Genomic DNA, 23,304 nt, shown 5'->3' with positions numbered 1-23,304 from the left:
TACACTTAAAGTCTTGCCTGCCGTTGTCATAAGAGGCGACTTCGCAAAAGAGTTGGTCTTGGTGGTAGAACAAAGCTCACTCTTTCCAAAGCCCTCATAAGGCCCATTATTTGTTAGGGAGCCCCTACGTGGATCACTTACTTAACCAGCCTTGGGAAAATGTCAGGCATTCACGCCAAATCTTAAATCATTATGTGGGTTAAATTGTAAGCCAGTTTTAGGTGGTTTTAAGTAAGTAATATAAAACCGTCTAGTGCTTGCTCTGTGACTTAGGGCACACTCATAGTCTTCTCTGCTTGTCGTAAAGGGCGACTAAGAGGGATAGAAACCTGCGGGCAAGCAACCTGCAAATTTTGAAATTTTATTGCGGATAGGGGCTGACCTCACGGAAACGACCTTTGGCTATCAAAAACCGACTATGATTGAATGTGCGCAAGTTTCTCGACAACGGTAGCGCGGGTCCTCAGAATGCTCGCTTTGTCCAACTTCAGCAGAAATTCCAGCGATACAAGCTGAATATTCTGGGCCTAAGTGAAGTCAGGTGGTGGGACTCTGGAGAGAACTCCTCCCCTCTGATGGCTACCACAAGGCGCGCTTTTTTGACCTACGAGCCGGTTTCTGACAGACTTCTAACTGCAAGACTCCGGTCCAGGCTAAAGAGCATCATATTTGTACAATGCTATGCACCAACTGAAACGAAAACGGAAGGATATAGAGAAGGATGCTTTCTACGAGCAATTAAACGAAGTTCAGGGGAGGCTTTATAACGGTGACATTGTGATCTTGATGGGTGATCTGAATAATAAGGCGTTATCTGACAACACCTTGCTCGGATATGTGATGGAGAAACACGGTCGAACATAGACTCCGCCTTAAGGTCAGGCGGGTTTCAATTGACTAACGTCGTAGATCGACCACTTCATGATCAGCAGTAGATTTAGTAGCTGCATCCTGGATATCATAACAAGGGAAGCCCCGACACCGGCTTCGAAAAGTATCATCATTTGACGATCGCTTACGTTCGCTTGCGTGGTGCGTCCGCCACTTCCCGCAGGGTTTGGAAGGTGCGACCCCCTAATATGGATCGTTTGAATGATCCAACTGTCGCACCACAATGGGAGAGCTACGTCGCTGATCGATCAGCAGATATACTGAGTAACTAGCCTGAGAATATAGATGAACACTGGGCCGCCATCTAAAATGCTCTTTCCTCGGTTGTTAAACTGATCGTCGGTCAAGTCCCGAAGGGGCATCATAAGATCTAGCTGAGTACGGGATCGTAGAAGCGGATAGATAAACGGAAGGGTATGAAGGCTCTACTTCCCGCTGCAAGTGATGCCGGGAGTGATGCGCTCAAACTTCGATACTGAGCGCAATCCCGAGAAGTTCAGCGAAATATATGCCGTGACAAGAAAGAATATCCTATTGCGCTGGTCAGGGGAGCAGAAGATGCCACAGAACGCAATGATAAGTCAAGGACGTCAACGGTCGACTTATCATCCACGATGATGAACAACTGAAGAGGTGAAAAGATCACTTCACAATGGTACTTAGCGGTATCACATCCGGTGAAGTCCCTCCTGCTGTGGATGAAATGGTTAGACACCGTAACATACGGATACAACCCGTTCCTCCAAGCAGAAGACAAATTCTTTCGGCTATCAATGCACTCTTCTTTATCTTCAGCCTTTGTCTGGATACGCACTGTTCCTCCAATGAGAAGAGAAATCATTTCGGCCATCAATGCATTCAAACTGAGTAAAGCCACTGGGCTTGAAGGTCTCCCCGCGGAGTTTTTATCGATGCTTCTGCAGATCTGCTGCCTACATAGGGAAATCTTGGGGATTCGCGACCTTTTACAGAGAGCGGAAGAAGGGGATGATCGTTAAGATTTCAAAAAACAAAGGCACACGTTTTCTTCTTTTCCTTCAGCTTTTGTCTCGTTCACAAGTGGGATCGGCTAGTCGTAATCGGTTCCGCCATTTGGTTCTATCAAATACCTGGGCTGGATGCATTCTCGAGACTTTTTAATTCCAGTCCGGCGTATCAAGCCACCTTTCTTTTGGCCGCCCTTTCGCTCACTTACAACTCCAATGTTCAGATCAATCTTGGCAAGTAAATTTTCGTTGGCGCATATTACGTGACCATACCATCGGAGACGCCTCTCTGGCAGTTCTTCCACGATCGGTGCAGCCCCATATCGATCGCGGATATCCTCACTTCGGATTTGATCGAAACGTGCCACGCCACAAGCCCAACATCTTTACCTCCATTACCGCAAGACATCGTGCATTGTCTTTTATAGTCTGCCAACACTCAGAAGCATAGAGAGCAGCAGGACGAACGACATTGCGGTACAGTTTAAATTTTAGATGTTGATACGTCGATCACAAAGAACACCAGTTGTGGAAAGCCAGTTCATCCAGGATGCGTTAATGGGTCAAGCAATTTCATAACGCAATTCTCTATTGGCTGATAGCATTGACCCGACATATTTAAATCGCTCTGGGCAGGTCACTGCCACTGACAGTGATTGCGCCTGTTTCAACTTGTGGTAGAGGAGTTTCTTTTCACGGATCTTCATTTCAACATCATCATTCCAAAGCCAAGTATCCGAAGGGCTCTTGCGAGTTCCCCGATCTTTCCAGTTAGGGTGCCAACATTTCGGGTGTAGACACGTATTTGTTTTTTTCGGGCTAACTTACTTACGTCGTGACGCCGTCCATGCGTCAAGAACTCTTGCCCATTTCTCGACAGGACCGGTTCCCGTCCTGCCGCGTCGACTGAGTTGGACATTCTAGCATTTTTCCGACGCTTGTTAATCGATCCGATCATAACGACATGGAATAATAAAAGAGACGAAGCATATTTTTGGGGTCGCTAGACTCAATGAAAACCTGAATGATCAGCAGAGGAAAGAGGACGCTCAACAAGCTGACTCCGAATTAACAGCGCAGATAGAGAAGGGGACGACATTTCCTTTCGTTCAAACAGAAGCTAGGAAAATATGGTTTGGACATCGTTTTCAACAGTAGGAACAACCCGCTGAAAACCTTTCAAGGATCAACCAAAGATCCAATTAATCAAATGACCAAGTCTGGGGTATCAAAATTCTTGTACAGTTGGCAGAAAAGTATATATTGAGCAGCCAAAAGGAACGGGAGAGAAAGAGGAAGAATACCTGAAAGAAGCAGAGTTGGCGGAGAAAAAGGTACGACGGTCTTGAAATCGAAATCGGAACATATAATAATCATCGTTAGCGCGACAATCTAATTGTATCAGGGCCTTGGAGTGTGCTAGAGTACGTCCCTCAAGACCGTAGGATGTGTGCAGTCCTCATTCAGTCCACTGGTATCCGACGTCAAGCCGCTATATAAATCTCACTGTCACTAGTGAGATTTGAACAGTGATCTTTCGCACAATAGCCAAACGCTCTACCCATTGAGCTAACCGGAACACATCGTCCTAAATAGCCTCTAGAGAGAACTCAAGGTTAGTGAAGCCGGTTGAAATACAAGGAAGTAAGGCGTGGCCGAAAGTTTGGAAATTTTTAAAACAACGAAGGACGACCTCCTTAATAGCGATCAAGGCAACTCCGTGCTCTTCGAATTCACCAGGAAGGGCACTCGTGAACACAATCGTAATATTCGTTCCATTGGTGAGACGAGTAACCCAGAGGAAAGAATGAATTTAAAATTATACTTGACAAAAAGCTATTCTAGAGGACGGGCGGGATCTACTAGTGACGCAATGAAATGAGGCACGACGGCATTCTACATATATAGAATGTTCAAGGGTACCAATTCGGTGGGAAGCTGCCTTAAACTGAAAGAAAAGCAAGAAATTGAAACACGATGGAGTCTTGCTTTCAATTGGGACCTACTGGAACAGCCTGGCAGTGACCTATGGCTTCAACGAGTATCTGGTCACCTCCTACATAATACGCAGGTATGATCGGTTAAAAAAAATAGTTTTCTTGGAACTGATAAGTAAGCTCTGCATTTCAGTGGGAGAAACACCGAAAAGATAGGTGTGCCTACTTGAACCCCCAAAGGAACTATAGGGAGCAGGATATTGCGATCCTATCCGACAAGAAGGCGGCTATCAAACTGTACACGGCCATGAGAGAATTCGGTATCCTGACGAAACTTATAAGACTGACTAGGCTGACCCTGACCAATGTGCGAGGCCAGATAAAAGCAGCAGTATCACTTTCAAGACCATTCGACATCAACAACGGTCTACGACAACGTTATACTCTATCATGCGTCCTCTTTAACCTGGCCCTCGAGAAAGTGATCCGTGATGCTGATGTAAATGCAAGAGGTACGATCCTCTTTAAGTTCACCCAACTACTGGCCTATGCTGACGATATCGACATCATGGGAAGAACCACCCGAGACGTATAAACTGCCTTCATCCAGATCGAGCAGGCGGCGCGAGATCTTGGGCTGCACATCAATGAAGGCAAGACAAAGTACATGGTAGCAACGTCAGCACCGAAAACCAACCAATCAACATCGTCGAACCGCACTGGTCAAACGGGATGAATAAGGATAGGAGAATACAACTTTGACAATTTCTCTTATCTAGGGTCGAAAATAACAACCGATAACAGCTACGATGATGAAATCCGCGCACGGTTGTTGTCAGCCAACAGAGCCTATTTCAGCTTACAAAAACTGTTCCGCTCGAAACGTCTCACCATAGGGTCAAAGCTCTTACTATACAAGACAATGATCTTGTCAGTCCTCATGTATTCCTCGGAGACTTGGGTTCTTAGCAAGAAGAATTGCGAACTCTTGGCAGCGTTCGAGAGAAGAATCCTCCGAAGAATCTTTGGCCACCTACATGAGGATGGACGATTCCGTAGCCTACATAACGACGAAATCTATGAGCGATACCATGACCGTCCGGTTGTGGATAAAATCCGGCTCGATAGGTTACGGTGGGTGGGTCACTTAATCCGTATGGATGAGGATGATCCAGCCCGGAAAGTCTATAAGGGCAATATCTATGGTAGAAAAAGAAGATGAGGCAGACCCTGCCTAAGATGGAGCGATGGCGTAGGTCAGGACGCCAGCGAGCTTTTAATAATAATAATCGTTGGCACAACAATCCATATTGGATCAGGGCCTTGAAGTGTGTTAGAGCACTTCATTCAAGACCGTAACGGTACACTACAGTATATTGTAGGAGACAATGTGATCAGCATTGCGCTCGCCCGAAATTATTACCCTGATTTGACTCAGGCACTCATTCACAGCTGAGTCGACTGGTATCCGAAGTCAAGCCACGATACAAATCCCACTGCCACCAGCGATATTTGAACCGCGGCATTCCGCATGACAACCCAGTGCTCTAACCACTAAGCTATCCGGATACAGAGAGCTTTTAGGGACATCGAATTGGTGGACCTCGGCGCAAAACCGGGATGTCTGGAGTTCCTTATTAAGGCAGGCTTAGACCGGATATCGGTGGTTGCGCCGTTAATGATGATGATGATGATTTTGGTGGCATCCTCGCAATAGACCTATCCCTGTGGGCTTAGGGTGATGTTCAACTAGCAATAAAACACATTTGTGACTTAGAATATATGGGCTCATGAAGTATAACTAGGCCTTCTTGCTCTCAGAACTCCCTCCAATTCCACATCCACTTGATGACGGACTCCTCTTCTCCTCTTCCTCTCCCATTCTCCTCTTCCTTGATCCCGCAAAACACATATAGGGACATCCTCTCAAATAATGGCATGTGGCTGTCGAGGAAGGAAAGGAACCTCAAGGGCCGCGCCTTATTGAAAAACTGAGACAGAGGAGTTAATAATTGAGGCTGTGATCCGTCGTGGATCTTTCACCCCCCAATCGTGGTACTCGCGTCCGGATATTTACGACTCCACGCGCGCAGTCGAGGGGTTGTTTTTTTTATTTTCCAAGTTTAGTTCACGTTCTGTTTTAACTCCTTAGGCCGTTGCGAATTCCCTTGTTTATTTGATAATTTTCAGATGCGGTACAGACGCACACATCGGTGCAGACACGTTAATTTTGTGTAATGGCATGTGAGGGATTGAAGCACTCAAAGGAACCCCCCCCCCCACACATTCCGGAGCCTGGTTAGCACAAAGGCATGCAAAGTGGGACGTGTCAACCGAGTGCTTTGATAGAGCTTCAGTATTTGCGGGCAGACTTTCACGGTCCACTTAGCCTATTTCTTTTAGGTTTTGGGATGGCTCTTCCCTTAGGTCATCTCGGGAACGCAGGATAGTCAATCTCGTAAGTTCATTATAAGCTCTGGATCCGCTTTCTCTGCCCTGTCTAAAATTTGAAAATGCAGTTACCTCAACACCAAGACCAAGTTCAGAATGTTCTGCACTAGTGTACTTTCTTTGTTATTATCTGGGTATAGCACATGGAAAGTGAACTCCACTGTTACTTAAAAGCCCCAAGCTTTCGTCAACACCTGTCTGCGTCGTATGGTCGGAGTACGCTAGCCTGATACTATCTCAAACGAAGAACTTGGTCGGTGCATAGGGCTGGCACTCGGGCGTACGAGTGATCGGACTGAGGAAGGCGAAAATGGCAGTGGACAGGTAAAACCTAAAACAGGAGCGACAATTTCAGTTCTGGCTACGCCATGCTGTGGAATCAACTCTACCAAGACGGTCGATGGGTGGGTCGTCCCAAAGGCACTTGGCGCAGAACAGTAGAGAAGGAGTGCATGAGTCTCGGGAAATCGTGGGGGAGCGTAGGTGCGATTGACATACCTATCATGAGGAGTACAAGATACTTTATTAAAATTAGAGAAAGCAGTGCAGCGAAAAAGCGGTCCTGGTAATGTAGTTCCTTTTGAATAATAAAACTTGATCCTGTTTCCTACCCGCTTCCCATACCTATCGTCATTTTAAACGCACTGACTTAAACTCGTCCCGGTTTGATTTATATTCGCCAAATAAACGACTAATGTGCATTTCTGTATCATTTGCGAATAATGTTCACGTAACCGTGACCTAAACTAGAATGCACGGTTGATGTCCCCATATCCGAAATGCGACACAATCTATTGCAATTTACCAACGATTTCAATTAGTTGTACACTCTACAGCCCCGTCCACAACGTAGGGGTATGTGCAATTGAATCTTCCGCAAACATGTTCGATTCATGGTCACATGTTACATTTATATAATTGACTCGAAGCAAGCAGAGCAAGGAAATGAATAGTATGTTATGCCGGCAAACAATATGGTTGCGCTTTTGATTCCAGAAAAAAAAAGAAGACTAATAATAGCAATAATGGTTGATAGCCAAACTGGAAAGTATTTAGTTTAGTTCCCTGGAAATCATTGAGCTGCGAAGATAGTTCAGATGCAATAGGAATGGGTGCATGATACGTTTGCGTCCCACGTTGAGATGCAGTGAAATTGGAACCTGTTCTCAGGACTGTCTCCTGGGGTGATTCTATCAGAAGGAGCAACACTATGCAGCTACGGAGTCGATAGAGTATTGAATTCAATTGGTTGAAACGGAAGACTGCATTGAAGTATTTCCACTTCAACCGAAGCTGGAGCGTCATTTTAATAACCCAAGTTCCAGGCAAATCGATAAAGCAAGCGAGGAACTTCAGGACCCTTCTGAGTTTCAGTAAATGGTTCAAACTTCTTCCAACTTGACGTACCGAAACCCTCCAAAAGAAATTACTTCCAGAAGTAAGAGAAATTCCATTGCCTGAAATTTAAAGGACGAACACAAGACTTCGCATAATCAGCTCATTCCAAACTTCCATCCAAAGTGCCATTTGCCAGAACTCAACGTACCTTCATATATCATTCGGTTTTCCAACATTAGATTTCTATTATCATCCACCATTCCCATGAAGTATCATTGAATTCCATTAGTCGTGTACACACAACCGACCGGCATAGAACAAACAAATTAAACGTGTAGTAATCCTCAAGGATACGCGGGCTAAATTACCGGCATTCATATAAGAGGAAATCCCGCTTGGCTTCGTCCCAATCTGAATGCCATTACTGTTGGTGGTGCCTAATTTAGCACGACCCGGCCGAAAGGATTCTCGTTTTCGTTTCAGTTAATGCACGAATTAACGCGCGTCAGATTGTTCATGGGGGAACTCATATCTCCTTTGATTACGTGGCCACGTCACACTCGTCGTCTTCACTGGCTCATTTGACTACAGGTGGGTCCTTTTCGTTCGCGTTATTCCTGTAGTAAGCACCTTTTGTATGGTTTCTATTTAACCTTTGCACTCTTTCTGTCTTTGGTCTTGAGCATCTTCGCTATTTTTGGATTCAGCACTTTGATAAAGCCACATTGTAGGGAAGATTGGGAGGAAGCGTTTAGTTTGGGACTAAATTTCGACCCTCTCAAATCGGCTGAGTAGTCAGTGAGTGTCTCCAAATTGACACAAGCATACAAAGCAAGTCAAGGATATCATCATCTTCAACGGCGCAACAACCGGTATCCGGTCTAGGCCTGCCTTAGTAAGGAACTCCAGACATCCCGGTTTTACGCCGAGGTCCACCAATTCGATATCCCTAAAAGCTGTCTGGCGTCCTGACCTACACCATCGCTCCATCTTAGGCAGGGTCTGCCTCATCTTCTTTTCCTACCATAGATATTGCCCTTATAGACTTTCCGGGTGGGATCATCCTCATCCATACGGATTAAGTGACCCGCCCACCGTAACCTATTGAGCCAAGGATATAGTTAAGCAAAATTTTAACCCCTTGAATTGAAGATGCTGGAGACCATAGAGCTCCTATTCCAACAAGGAGTCCTTTCCACCCCACATTACCCTCTAAGCACATTCAGAGCGTCAACACTCATCAGCACAAAAACACTTCAACCCAACAGGTAGACATTACACGGCCAGAAGGTTCCCTACGAGCAACCATCATATAATAGGTAATAATACGCACGTAGTGAATTGAGAGAATGAAGAACCCAAGATGCTACAGTACCCAGCATTCATGACCAGGAAAAAGGGAAAACCGCGAACCATTCTAACAAAAGGCAATAATTATGCAAGTCGGTCTGAATGCAGATCAGGCCCTTTTGGAGACCCTCAAAGAGCAGTGAAGGGGCGAACTGAGGAGTCAGTCAGGCAGGGAGAGCATGGGAATAGTAAAATCTTGTTGTGCTGACTTGGCTCGCAACAATGTTGCATTCTGGAAATTGAATTGACAGACTTCGAGCCAACACGTCGATTAGTTAATCACGAGATGAGGTGTCAGTAACCTGGTCAAGATGCAAGTGTTCGTGGAAAATGCTGCAAAGTAATTGAAAGAATTCTTGCATCTGTTTTTCCTTCACGGCAGTCCCAGTGGTTGCAGATAGATTCCGATTATCTAAGTATCTTATACTATCGGAGTACATTCGCTTTAATATCTGTTGAGATGGTAGCCATATTTCGCTTCTCTTTTCGTCGAAATTATTTTGAGGGAATTTCAAAACTTTTAATATAAATGGCGACCTGTTATCTGAGATATTTTATTCAAATTTTACAAAATGAAATCTTTAATTTATAATTAAGAAGCAAAATCAGTGCAAATAAAAAAAATAGATCGAATCACTGTCGAGCACTGCTGGTGTAATGGTATCATTCAAGATTCCCATTCTTGAGAACCGGGTTCGATTCCCGGGCAGTGCAGATTGGTTTTTGCCTAAGTAATATTAAATGTCACGACAAATCTAAGCTTCTATTTTTTTATTGCATTAAAGATATACGATTAATAAAATCGACATCAAAGATACTGCGGTTCTTTTTCAGTGTCATCTGAATGGATTGACTACGGAGGTTCATCTTGAAGAAGAGCGAGCGGCTGGATTTGCGCTGTATCTTCTCTAGGGCAAGACAATCCCAATTACAGAAGGGGGACCAAATCACGGAACAATATTCAAGCATAGTTCTCACGAGGGAGTTAAAAAACATTATGAAGGGTTGGACCGATTTGAAATCAGTACAGGAACGCAATATGAGATCTGACATTTTGGAAGCACGGTTGCTGATATCGACGTAGTGCTGTCAAAATGGAGTTTATTATCGAAGATTACGCCCAGATCGAGGGTAGAACTCAGATAGGACATAGAGCAACCGGCAAGAGTGTAGTATAAAGGGGTAGGAGAGGTTTTCAGCGAGTAACACATCGAGTGGCATTTGCTGACATTAAGAGCCAACGTATTAACTGTGGACCAATGGAACAAAATATCCAGATTTGGCTGCAGGGAGGCGCAATACATTTGGGACGAAACAGAGGAAAACGGCTTGGAGTCATCGGCGTATAACAAGCAAGAACAAGTGAGGACAGAGCGGAGGTCGTTAATAAAGAATAAAAATAAAAGAGGTCCTAGAATGGATCCTTCTGACAAACTAGAGGAGGGGAAAAAAGGGCTGGAAATGCAACCATCAAAGAAAACACGACAGGATCGGAAGGAGAGGTAAGAGGCAAGTCATGTAACCAATGATGGACGAATATTGAGAGGGGCGAGTTTGGACAATAGTGTCTCGTGGTTAACAGAATCGAAAGCCTTAGATCCTTAAAAATCCGCGCAAATGACGTGGACTTCCTGCCGAGACTTAAGACATTTGGCCACAAAGTCCAGAAGATTGGTGTCAGTGGATCGACGTTTTATGAAGCTGTGCTGCTCCTTATCTATAAGGTGGCCGAAGTGAGTGGTCAACCAGTCATTTACATATATACCTCTCAAGAATCTTGAACCAGGATGAGAGGAGCGAAATAGGACGGCAATTCTCAGCAAAACTATGATCATCACCTTTATGTATGAGAAAAATACACAGGCTGGGGAAATAACACCCTTTGACGGTCTGATTTGAAAATAATGCAGAGAGGAAGGGAAATGAAAAGAATGAAAGGAAGAGAGGCATTGTCATCAAGATTGTCAATTAGGAACTCCACCAAAGAGGCAGTAAGGAGGGGTAATGGCAAGAGATTCGGAGGAAGCTGTACTCAGAATCGAGAGAGAGGAAGAAGAGGGAGAGGAATTATGCACCGGGGAGAAGTAACTGCAAAGTAAATCACAAAATAGCTGAGGAGAGGTAGCAATAGAGCCAGAGAATTTATTGACAGTAAAAGGGGACTGTTAGACATTGCTGGCGTTACGTAATGTGAGACTAGAAAGGTTTCAAGTTACCACGCACCGACTTCAACATTGTCCAGATAATCCCTCCTAGCCTTAACTATCAGTGACTTAACTGAAGATCGCAGAACGCTGAAGTGGTCAAAGTCTGCACAGTTTCCAATGAATAAAAACTTTTGCCTTGCATCTTGCTTCAGACGAATTTTTTTTATGGATTTCGGTGGTGAACCATAATAGGTAGGAGATCAGGGATTTGGGAGAGGAAGGAACGTAACTAAGGTCAAATCCTCAAAGTTGCCCTTACGGAAGTTGAGCTTAGAGGGCTTACGCATACTGGCAGGTGTACCTCGAACTCAAGAGCACCATGATGGGCATAGGGCAACATAGGGAAGAGGAAGAGAAGATTGAGAAAGACTAGATCGAGAGTGCGATTTAGAAGATTTGTGGTGCGGTTGAACTGAATTGCAGGACAGGTGAAAGTGAATAAAGGGAGAAATGGATGAGGGGAACAAATTGGAAGTTGTAGCGGGCCGGGGATGTTAGGCCAGGAGAGCAAAGGGAGGTAAAAATCACCATAGGCAATGAAGGGAAGAGACGGGAAAGTTACAGTAAGGACTTCTGAAAGACTGTCGAAGAATTCATCGTACAGATAGGAGAGACTGAGGCAAGGGAAGTATACGCAACATATAATAAAAGGACTGGCGTTAGGAAGTAAAACACATAAAATCATAGGGGGTAAAAGATAACCACGATCACACACCTCCACCAGCTGACTTAAAAGCTGCGTGATCTCTGTAGCAGCGAAAAACAGAGGACCCCTCGAGGAGCTCAGAGCTTAAAATTCTATCAATGATACATACGTGCTTTCTCACACAACTTCTCTCTAAATTATCACATTTTCTCCCTTGACGTGCAGATAAAGGTGAATCCAAGTAACAGTGGATGGGACATATTCTGAAAAAGGCAAAAGCTCCATTGCTGGTAATGCAATACAATGGAACCCACTATCCTAAGATCGCCTCAGGGATAGTCACCAATCTTTAACGGGCCGCTCACAGCATGGGGGATGGCGTTCACGAGGTGCCCGAGTAAGTAGTTCTGACTCTCTAGCTAGCAGTATACCTGCGTGCTAGGTAGTAGGCTTGAAAAAGACCCTCGGTAAAGAACGGACCGCGAATGACCGGTACACCTTGGGATATACTCCAAAGCCCTCTGCCCACGTCGATGGGGTAATGCGAGTCTAGCTCTACCATGGTAGTAGTCGCAACTTGTATCAGGAGTCAGCGCCCTCGGGACCCTCCTCGGGTAGTGTACATTGCACCGGGTTAGAAGACCGCGTTGCTACAAGCAAACACTGATTCCTCCATGAGTTCCGGAATCAGCTACCGTAGGTTAGACCTCAGGGAATCGGGATAGGCACTTTCTCCCCGAGGGTGCATCCGCTCCCAACTATTGCGGCCCGGAAAAGTCAAGAGTGAGAACAAACATAACAAAACTAAAAAAACTCGACGAAATATAAGGGAAGGAGGAAGAGCTAACTGCGTATGGGCGCTGTACGAAAATGAGTCGCTCACCGCAGCGACCAGCAAGAGTAGCAACGAGGGCTTAAACACCAGCAAGCCCAAATTAAGAAGAAGCCTTACAAAATAGCACGACTGCCGGTGCGAGCACGGCAATTCCAATAATCGGCAGTGTCCCTTTTCCTGAAAAGATCCCAATCAACATCGGTAGCCCTGAGCAGGAAGATTCGGGCATGAACTGAATAGAAGTGCGGTCGATCGTCCTAGCTAGAGACGAAGAAGAAATGCTCATCAGGAAATGCGGGTCAGTGGTGAAGCATATGCGATCGTTCCTCCAGAAATATGATAACAAAAACGTCAAAAACGGGCTGATGGAACTGAAGGAACAACTGGACTGCATCTCCTTCTACATGCGAACGTGGACAGCAGCGGAAAACGCGAGGAAAATAGAAACAACTGCACCCGAGAACATTGTAAGTGTTCACCGAGAACACTGTAAGGGATCGCCCACAAATGAACTGACGAAAAGAAGAAAGAGAAAGACGCGCCTAAAGAAGACTTTATCCAAGTAGTTACTAGGGAGCAAAAAAAAGAAGGCAAAGAAGGACAAAAGGGAAGAACTCACTACGCTGCCTGAGATCCGCCTGTCCAAAGACAAGAAAACTATAAACCGAAAACCAGTGGTAGAAAAGACTAGGAAACTAAGAAGGACTAGACCATCAGCTCTACTCATTAAGCCGAAGGGAGTCCAGACATTTGTTTTTCATACAGAAAACGAATGGTGGTGGAATCTTCTTCGAACTAGACCTGAAAGCCACTAGCAAAAGTACGTTTTGCGAAGCGGTCAAGGCGCTACTGGAGGAGAAGGCTCTCATTTCTGGTCTAGAGCCTACGTGCTCTCTAGAAATCCGAGATCTTGACTGCCTCATAGCAAAGATCGAAGTGGAGGAGACCATAAAACATAAATGTCCAAAGTAGCCAATGCCCGGATAGGTATCACTCCTGTGAATGCTCGAGGCCAAAAACTGGCTGTGGTCACCGAGCAATATGCGAGGAAACTCCTTAACAACAGGAAAGTTAAAATTGGATGGGGAGAATGCAGGGCCAAATGCGAATAACCCCCTCCAAGCGCTGCAGGTGTCAGGAGTATGGACACACGTCAGCAACTTGCAACTTGCGACAGGAGAATAGCATCCCGCAGATGCGGTCAGGTAGGTCACCAAGTGAAGCCCTGCAATGATAGCGAAAGTTGCGTTCTCTGCAAAGATTGTGTTGCACAGACTGTGCGTTCGGGACGGTCGGCAATATTTAGGCCAAAATTAGAAAGGCCTGGGGTGCGAATAACTAATCAGTGAGCAATACCGGAACCGGACCCGGCTTCATGGCATCTCCGCTCACGGGGTACCGCTGTCATCTGGGTGCGGGACGACATTCGACTTCGTATCCTTGGCCAAAGCCGAGGGAATGGGTTTGTCTGAATTCGGTACTGAGGGATAACGTTTATCAGACGCCGAATGAGACGACCTTATGCTTAAAACTAATGAAGGATAGAGACTTAAAGGACCCAAGCGGTAGGGCGTTGTAGAACCGGCATAGCCTCAGGATCGGGGAGTAAAAGTAAATCTCGAGCTCCGCGAAGGGTACTTCAAAAATGTCCACCCTACGTGTGTTATGAAAGGCAGTGCGGAAAGTAATATCCGAGTTGGCAGAGCGGCCAGGTGGACAATTACATAGTTTGATAGAGTACACATATCAAGGAAGATACGGCGTTACTGCAGTAAGGGTAGGTTAAGGATGCGTGACAAATAGTCGTGACAGATAGTCAACCCGTGGAAGGTTCTTTTTATAAAACAGGGTCCGGGTGAATTTACGTTGTATAACTTCCAGAGCGCGACAGTCTCGGATGAGGAAAGGGGACCAAACTACATAGAAATATTCAAAGACATTTCTGATAAGAGAGTTGAAGGATGTTAAGGAGAGCTGAATTAAAGTCGGTGGAGGAACATAGGATAAAACCATTGATAAAAAGCGCAGGAAGAGGGGGCCAAGTATAGAGTCTTGGGAAATACCAGAGGATGGACAGAACGAACGAAATTAGTAACCATGAAAAGAAACTTTACAGGAACGGTATGAGTGATAAGAGGAAACCCAGGAGATGACTGAGGGACGGAAGTTGAGTAGTGTGAACTTAGAACAAAATTATGGTCAGTGGGGAGTTGACAGTGGAGTCTGCGAAACTGATAGAAGAAGGGAGGGATTGAATGGGATTACGAAAATTGCGAGACCAAAAGGGTTTCAAGTTACCGCGGGCAAAGGCAGCTTCGACGGTCAATAGGTACCTTTTATGCGCTTTTTTAATCATTGAATTCACAGTGGAGCGCATAGCCTTAAAGTGAGCAAGCTCGGCGTCAATCTTAGAAGCCCTAACTTCTTCCGCAGTGCATGTTTCAGGCGAATGCTATTGAGAATCTCTGTTGTGAAGCAAGTTGGGTACGAACGTTGGAAAGCAGGGAAAAAAGGGACATAACAGGAGAAGAGAACTGACAGGGTATTGTAAAAGATGCTTAGAGCTTGATCACACGTCCACTTGCTTAATATATGAACCCAGTTGAAAGACGCTAAAGCTGAGTTCAGACCGTCAAAATTGGCTTTGTCGAAGTTCCACTTAGTATATTTATGCTCGGTTCTGGAGTTTGAACGAGGGAACTCCGCTTCAAATTCAAGCGCCGGGTGGTGAACGTCAGTTTTAACATACGGGGATGTGCAAGGAAATAAAGAGAGGTGGCGCTCGGTGAGGTTGGAAAGGAAGAGATCGAGAGTGCGGCCCAAGGAATTTTTGATGGTATTGAAATTCAGGGCAGAGTAAGTGTTCATAAAGGAAGAAAGTAAAGGGAAAGAATGGGAGAGGTTGTTGGACGGAATTCGAAGGCTAGGATGACTAGGCCAATGGAGCATGGAGAGGGTAAAATCTCCAGAAGGGAAGAAAGGAAGGAGAGAGAATCTGATAGTAAGGAGTTCAGACAAACTGTCAAACAATTCGTCATACAAGTGAGAAGGGCAAGCACACTGGAGGAACAGGAGGAAGTTGGGCGGGGAGACACGAAGACCAAAACAGTCAAAAGGAAGCCGAGTTCGGCGGAGAATGTATCGTTTATTGCAATTAGGACCCCACCACCGGTAAGCTTACGAGATGCACTCCGAGCCCTGTTACAGCGAAAAGTGGAATATCCTTCGGGGAGCTCGGAGTTTAATATGGCATCGTCCAACCAGCTTTCGGAGATACAGATGGCATAGTGTTGCTGAGCCAACGCGGATAAATTGGTTCTTAAACTCCCAACATTCTGATAAAACAGATGGCCAGTAAACGTGAGTCCAGTTACATTGCTCGGCGAGGCAGGCGAGTTGTGCTAAAATTTACCCGCGAATTGGAGTGCTTGTATGGCTTGATGAATACACCTTCAGGCGGAATACCTGGGCTTGATTAAACCATCATTGGCAGAAGGAGAAGTAGAAACAGCTGAAGATATGTTTGATACGGCCGGTAGAAGGACTCCATTCGACGGTGATACCAAAGTGCAAGCCTCAATGACGCGTTAAATTGCTGCCAAAATCATAGACTGTTTATTAGGCAACTGTATTACATCCGTCTGTGCTGAGCCATGGCAGGCGATAGGATATGTTGTTGACAAATCTTCCTCGAATCCCCAAAAATACTGCAGGAATACCTAGGCATTTGATGTGGTACGATTTCCCGCAGTAACCGTCGCAATTGAGAAACTAAGAGCGCGTCGATTCAGATTCGTTACACTGCACGCATCGGATAGATGTCAAAAAGACAGACCCAGAACTGGTATCCTGGAAAGGAAAGCATGCATGCTTCTCTGTTTTCAAACTGAAGATTTTATTATAGCCATCTAGCGTGCACCATATAATTTTCCACGATATATTTCCAAGTCTTTGGGATTGTTCTATGAAAGTTCATTCGAGATATGCCGCTTATACGAATGAGAAGGATTTTGGGGGTGTGTTTTAGTTTCATTTTACGCCAGTAGACTTCATTGTTCCTATTATCCTTGCAGATAATTCGAACAAATTCATCATATTGCCCAAGAACGGTTGATTCACGTATTGTCAAACAGTGTGATATTCTGAAATGGAAACAGTAAAATTCTAGATCTGATCCGTAGGCAAAAAAGTAGTTTGTTAACGGACAAGAAGTTCTTCCACTAGCCCGGTTAGAAAGAGTTAAGTTAAGGTTACTATTATATGGTTCGATTTGGATGAGAAGAACTTAGATTGTCACAGCCAGCATCACAGAGAAAGAGGGGGAGAGTGGGTGCATTTCGTATATGAACCTACATATATGCAGTCGAAAAGCTGACGATGCTTGTTAATTCAACTGCAAGGTATCAACTTTGCTAGTTTCCATTGTTAACTTTGCTAAACCTTTGAGAGGTGAATTTTAGGAAAACCCTTGAACCAAATTTTTGCCTCAATAGAATGGTGTTACACAGCTTTCAGTTAGCAAAAAAAAAGCATGCTTATTGGCAGACGGTCGATTTTGAAACCCCGCTGGCAACGAGACGTGGTGGCTTAACATAAGTACCTGTGGACTTGACTTAATTGCATGGTCTTCATAAGACAGGGACTGATTTTGTAACCACGATCAGAGCCCACCTGCACAACGATACCAGTCTATAGGGAGTGCAAGGCTTCGCATTCATACTAGTGGATGCAAGACCTACCTAAAACTCGAACGAACTTTCGAGTAGCAGCATCACGTTTGAGCAGCGAAGGCCTCTTGCTCGCTTGTACGTAACCATAACCTCCGTGAAACTGCCACTAGGAACTGAAAGTATATGAACCGGAAATTCTCCTGAGACATGTAAATTCAGAGGGATATCCCGGTTATTTATACATATCATAGTTGGCAGACTCAAATGCCCGCTTCCCTACTCGAACTGATAGTGAAAAACATTTTCGTTGTCAAAATTTGTTTTTCGATGTCATGGCCACCACGATTCACACTTGCATGCGTCCCACACGCAAGTTCCTCCTTTCGCCACAATACTCCACCTCCAGCTGAAACCAAAGGGGGGTGTCAGCGAAGAACCAGACACACGGCTACCTCAATTCGGCTGCTACAAGTCAGCACGGACGCGTCGAGCGCCTCTCGCCCTTATTGGTTTTTTTTTGATGGACAAAGGGCTTTAGTTGAGCCAAGGTGACTCGTTTGACCATACCCCCGACGATGACGCTTCGTTCAAGGTCTTCGAAGGGGCCTTCATAAGGTGCCTACAGCGCCTCCAAGGAGGGCCCGTCCTGATTAGGACATGCGTACAGGATTGGAGATCCCTGGCACGTTAGCCACGGTTTTCGCGTCGTTGGTGGGTCGTGGCGACATTAACTTTGGCATTGTGTTCTTGAGCAGACACAGCAGTTCGGTAGCGTTGAGTCCCGACCTAATGTCGAGAACAGGGTCGCTGGAGAGTCTCAGGTTCTGCCCGTATACCAACTCCGCGGCAATTGGCTGTTCGAAAACCAAGTAGAACGAGACCTTTCGAGAATCCCATTGGACTGCGAGTAGTACAAGGTTGTCCGGTTACGTTTAAAGCCGCGGAGTTTGCCCAACTCTGAGAAAGGGAGGGCTCACAGTGAGTAAAATATGGTGGAAGAACTCGCGTTGGTATCAAAGTTTTACAATTGGCAGTTATGTTCAACCTCCAAGTTGATGGTCGGGGAAGTAGCAAATTAAATAATCTAGGCAGCTCGTTCAAAATCTCCTTACTATGATCCCCAGAGAGAGAAATATAGACGGAAAAGAACATCCCGATGAATTGGATAGATGCCAGTCTTACCACTAAAGCGAAGGAAATCTGACACTCTTACGACAAAAACCGCGCATGTGAGTCAATAAGCCAGTCACCTTTGAACTCGTAGGGGATCACAAGTCCCTGCAAGTAGTGACTAAGGAAGGGTCACGCCACAAAATTTTTCATACCTTACCGAACGCACTACCGAGTCTGCGGATAGTAAGCAGACCTTCACCCCACCCGTTACAACTGTTACGCTCAAGGTACAGTCAGACTTATACTAAAAACTAAGAAAAAGCGTTTTTGCAGACCCGAAAGGATCTAAAAATGTAGAGTGAGGTGCCTAGATCTAGGAATTATAGCCTGTCAAACAATGAATAATCGCAGAAAATCCGTGGTCAACTCAATTCAAGAAGTTCCTTTCTAACAAAAAGAAGGATTTTCCCCCCCTCAAACGGTTCTTATATACAAAACCAGAAAACCTTTCATACCTGAAACAACAAGGATCCGGCTTCCCACTTGATCTATTTTATTTTCACAATTATGTATGCCTTTAATCAGAATTGAAGTGTGTACGTCTGGGTTCCTTGAATCTCAGGGTTCCTAATCACCTTTTTTCAGATCCTGCTAAACTTCTTCGTTTATCTTCAATTAGGAAAACCTTGTTAAGTGCTTTATACAGTGGTTCTCTTCCTCCTCCTATTAATTCTCCGAAAAAATTCCGAGAAACATTCAGCATTCATCAATTCTAAACCCTTCAAATTCCCTGGCATCCATCATATGTACACACGGAGGATCACAGGGAAACATCAGGGCGACCTTTCTCTATCAATGTTTACGATTTGTAGGAAGCAAGAAAACATGTTGCCGGCAGCAGTCATATCATCACATCCACTACATAGTGTTGGCAAGCAAAACGTAGAATATTCCGAAGTGCTAAATGGTTATACAACCATTCTGGCTATTTGTGACGGACGGCACGTCCCCCATATTGTATCTTACAGGCCGGCCGACCATCTACCGCATCCTCTGATTCATCAGCATCATCGCATCTACGGATTGCACTGGGTGTTTGCTCCCAAACACAAACACGAACAATGTTTACGTAGTGCAATCGAGAATGTGCACTGAATGCAAGTGCCACCTTCTTATCAACAAAGCTAACCCAAGTAAGAGTGCATCAAAGGCCAAATAGATTTTAGTTCTAGTTTGGGTTCGAGAAAAGATTCCCTTGATTTGGACTAGATACACTGAATTTGTGATTATCTGACTTCAATTATTAGCAATAACTTTATTACCTTCGAAATATAATTAATTATTTTTGCTTCAGGATTATATCTTAGATAATTTTATAAAACACGTGGTAAGGGGAAAGTGACAGATTTTTATTTATTATCCATTAAGGGATTATGCGGCACATGACAATCTTTTTTACTTCATTTGTCTAAAAATAATATCTGAACAAAATTATGAGAAGTAAACATATTTTTAAAAAAATTTACTGCTTATTTTCCGAGGTCCCTCCAAGCTCTCTGAAAAGTCTCCCCCGCACGAGTTAAATTTTCATGCGGGAAAACATAGATGAAAAGTTCAAAACTTTATTTCGCTCTAAAGATAGTACACGTGATTTACAACCTCATTATTGTCGTGTTGCAATTTGAATATGATTGACTGTTGTTTACATGTTTATTTGGTAAAATGTCTTGTGAACGTCTCCACTAGCGACAGGTTTTCTCTTGGGAACGTCCTTTAATTAGCGCAGCATTTCGGAGTATTCCAATAATACAGTGATCCTGTATTTTTACACTTGACGCCTGTGGGTTCCGCTTCTAGAGTCATAACTTTTCCAGACTTTGGTGGATGTTACTATTGTGACGAAAGTCCTATTGAAAATCTGCATAGGACGTAACGTGAGCTCCAAAGATCTGAGTACAATATGGGATCAACATTTTTTTTTGCGCTATCCAGGGGCAATCTGACGGTAGAGTGTGTTTAATGATATGTAATATTCCTTCGTCTTTTCCCCGCCCTAACACCACTTAATTTCCCAATCTACTCCTTTCAATTTACCAATTCTCATCCCTACATTCCAATTCCTTTTAAAAGAATTTTTTTTTTTTTATTTTCCAAAAAAAAAACCTAACGACTGGTCCCTTTCCCTTAAAATCATCAATTTCCAAATAGAGCAAGCCAATATTGAACGGAAAACCTCCTCTCCTTATACCTGAGTTTAGAACGTTGTTGTTGTTTTCGCAAAGCAATGTTCCAACATATCGAAGGGATCACCGTGTTGTTGGGTACATGCTCTAATCGTTTTTTGTTTCTAAACGAGGCATGGGAAGTTGTAGTTGCCGCTTTGCCAGCATGAACTTTTAAGTTCAAGGCCAAGGTCAATGTAATGAGAAATGAAAAGAACTGAGACCGGTTGATGGAATGCACAGCAGTTGAGCTGGAGATGGTATATTTTGGAATGGAGTGACTGATACCAAATCGATTTTGTCTCAGGGAAAGTAGCATCGATTTTTGAAGGAAACGTAACTTCCAGAGATGGTTTTTGTCCCAGCGAAAGTAGCATCGATTTTTGAAGGAAAAGTGACTACCAGGCATCGTTTTTGTTTCGGGGAAAGTAGCTTCGACGTTTGACGGAAAAGTAACTTTCAGAGATCGTTTTTGTCTCAGAGAAAGAAGCATCGATTTTTGAAGGAAAAACGACTTCCAGAGATCGTTTTCTCGTCTCGAGGGGAAGTAGGATCGTTTTTTTTTTTCGAGGAAAGGGAGGAGGATAGAGATTATTTTATTTGTCTCGGTGAAGTAAATAAAATAACGTATATCGATATGAACCGAATTTTTGAGAACTCTCAAAGGGAAAGGGGCTTTGAATTCTTATTCCTAATTATTTTTTTTTTTATTTCTCCTTTTTTCTTATTTTTTTTTTTAGTTTTACTTTTATTTTCTTATTCTTGTATCTTTCTATTTGTATTCTAAGTTATTGTTATTCACAACTTCTTTATTTCTTTTATTTTTTCCTACTTCATTTTCCATTGTTTCTGTTCCTTAGAAATTTTGCTATTTTTTTCTTTTCTGGCTTTCTTGTATTAATTCTCTCCCCTTTCTTCTGGAATACTATGAATAAAAAATAAATTCGAGATAAATTCCTTTTAATTTAAGGACCTCCCTTTTCCCTACTCCTCTCTAGTTTCGGTATACTCTTTTAGAGAAGGAGTGTCCTCCAATATAATGACCTGAGGATGTCAAGGCAAGGAGGGACGTAATGGGGCTGTTAATAAAAGCAATTGCTTTCTGCGCTTACTCTCGGTGGATTTTGTGTACTGTTTCCATTTGGATAAAGAGGCGTTCTTGCAGACGTGGTCCCGGTCCCTTTTTCGCTTCTTTCGCATCGGAATCATCAGACTGCTGGAAGGTGATAGATCTTCACGACCCGTTTTTTCATTTGGACGATACGGATGGTAGCTTCCAGTTGACATTGGTGAATTATATCCATTCGACACAGTTGTACACAATAATCCTATATCGGCTATAGAAACTGGGAAAGAGGAACCCATAACATCGCATGTGAACCATGATGGCTAATTGTTTTTTGGAATTGAGGAAGTTCTAAGTCCACATCCCCTTGAAATGAATCGGACCAAAAACCCCCTGTTTTCGGTCCCCGGATACTTCGTTTTTTGTGAACTACCAAATTTTTAAAAAAATAGGACTAATCGTTTCGTCCAGGGCAAAGGCAACTAATCAGACGCTGCCTCACCTCTACCCTGGCAGCAGCATAGTCAAAAGCGTTTGCCAGATGTTGTTCGCTTACTTATCTCAATTGACAACCCCCAACATGGGTGTGTATTACAATATATTGGGTATGAAAGTTGCGTGATGCAGGCCTAAGCCGACCGTAGCAAAACTATTATAATTTGTTTTTGGATTTGAGTGAGTCCTTAGCCCGCATGCCTTTGATGATGGACCAAACCAATTCCCATATTTTTGTTCGCAGAATCCTCAGAATACTGGATGATCCCCAATAAGGCCACCAACGAAAAACTAATAAGTCTTTTGATGCAATCATTTGATGTTCCAAAGTTCCTTCTTGAAGAAATACGTTTCCAGGGAACTGGAAGAAAAAAAAACCGGAAGGGTGGGTTACACTTTCAAGACTAACTCAGATGATGTGGCATTCATCATCATGGGAATAATATCGATTGATACCTTAGCACACGAGATGAAGAACATACATGAATGTATATACATATATAACCCTGGTATACCAGTTTAGCCCCGACATGAATTGCAAACGCACAGCTGCACGAGGGGCGTATCATGGGTTGCGGATAATGACATGACTCACCGGATCAGCTACGAATAATAATAATAATAATTATTGGCACAACTATCCATATTAGGGCCTTGAAACGTGTTGGCAGGTTAATCCTATAAATAAGTAACCGCGAACAAGCAGAACGTTTCCATTTATGTTCATCTTCTTCTAACCCGTTCTACCCTTTCAGGGGGAATAAACTTCCTTCGAAAATCCGTAATTCGAAGGAATCGAAGCGCCTATTGGACGAATTGCAGCGACGTTACATTGTATTTCACCCTTGGAGGTAATCATGGGGCATTCTATGAGACCGAAGCATTCCGAAATTCTATTCAGAATGCTTTGCTCCCAACCAAAAATTACAAACGGTACACTCTTCATGACTTCCCAATCAACAACTCCAGTTATAGGCTATGAAGTCGTGAAGAGGAAATCATCCAGCGTGCAAGATGTTGAGCAGTAGCGAGCATACCAGTCGTCTGGAAGATTCCTTCCTTGCGTCGAAGTATAACTTAGTGACAACCCACCATCC

General features: G+C 44.0%; 1 long non-coding RNA gene and 1 other non-coding gene across 2 annotated transcripts in view; one reads left to right on the top strand and one right to left on the bottom strand.

The window, feature by feature from the left end:
* LOC119649794 overlaps positions 1–23,304 on the bottom strand; it is a 189,501-nt gene that overhangs the window by 37,996 nt on the left and 128,201 nt on the right. The window lies entirely within an intron of this gene.
* Trnag-ccc lies at positions 9,597–9,667 on the top strand. The gene has a single exon. It is a non-coding gene; the product is annotated as a tRNA-Gly (tRNA).

This window comes from Hermetia illucens, chromosome 2 (genome assembly GCF_905115235.1).
Source record: "Hermetia illucens chromosome 2, iHerIll2.2.curated.20191125, whole genome shotgun sequence".
Lineage (NCBI taxonomy): Eukaryota > Metazoa > Arthropoda > Insecta > Diptera > Stratiomyidae > Hermetia > Hermetia illucens.
This window is presented reverse-complemented; position numbering and strand designations above follow the sequence as displayed.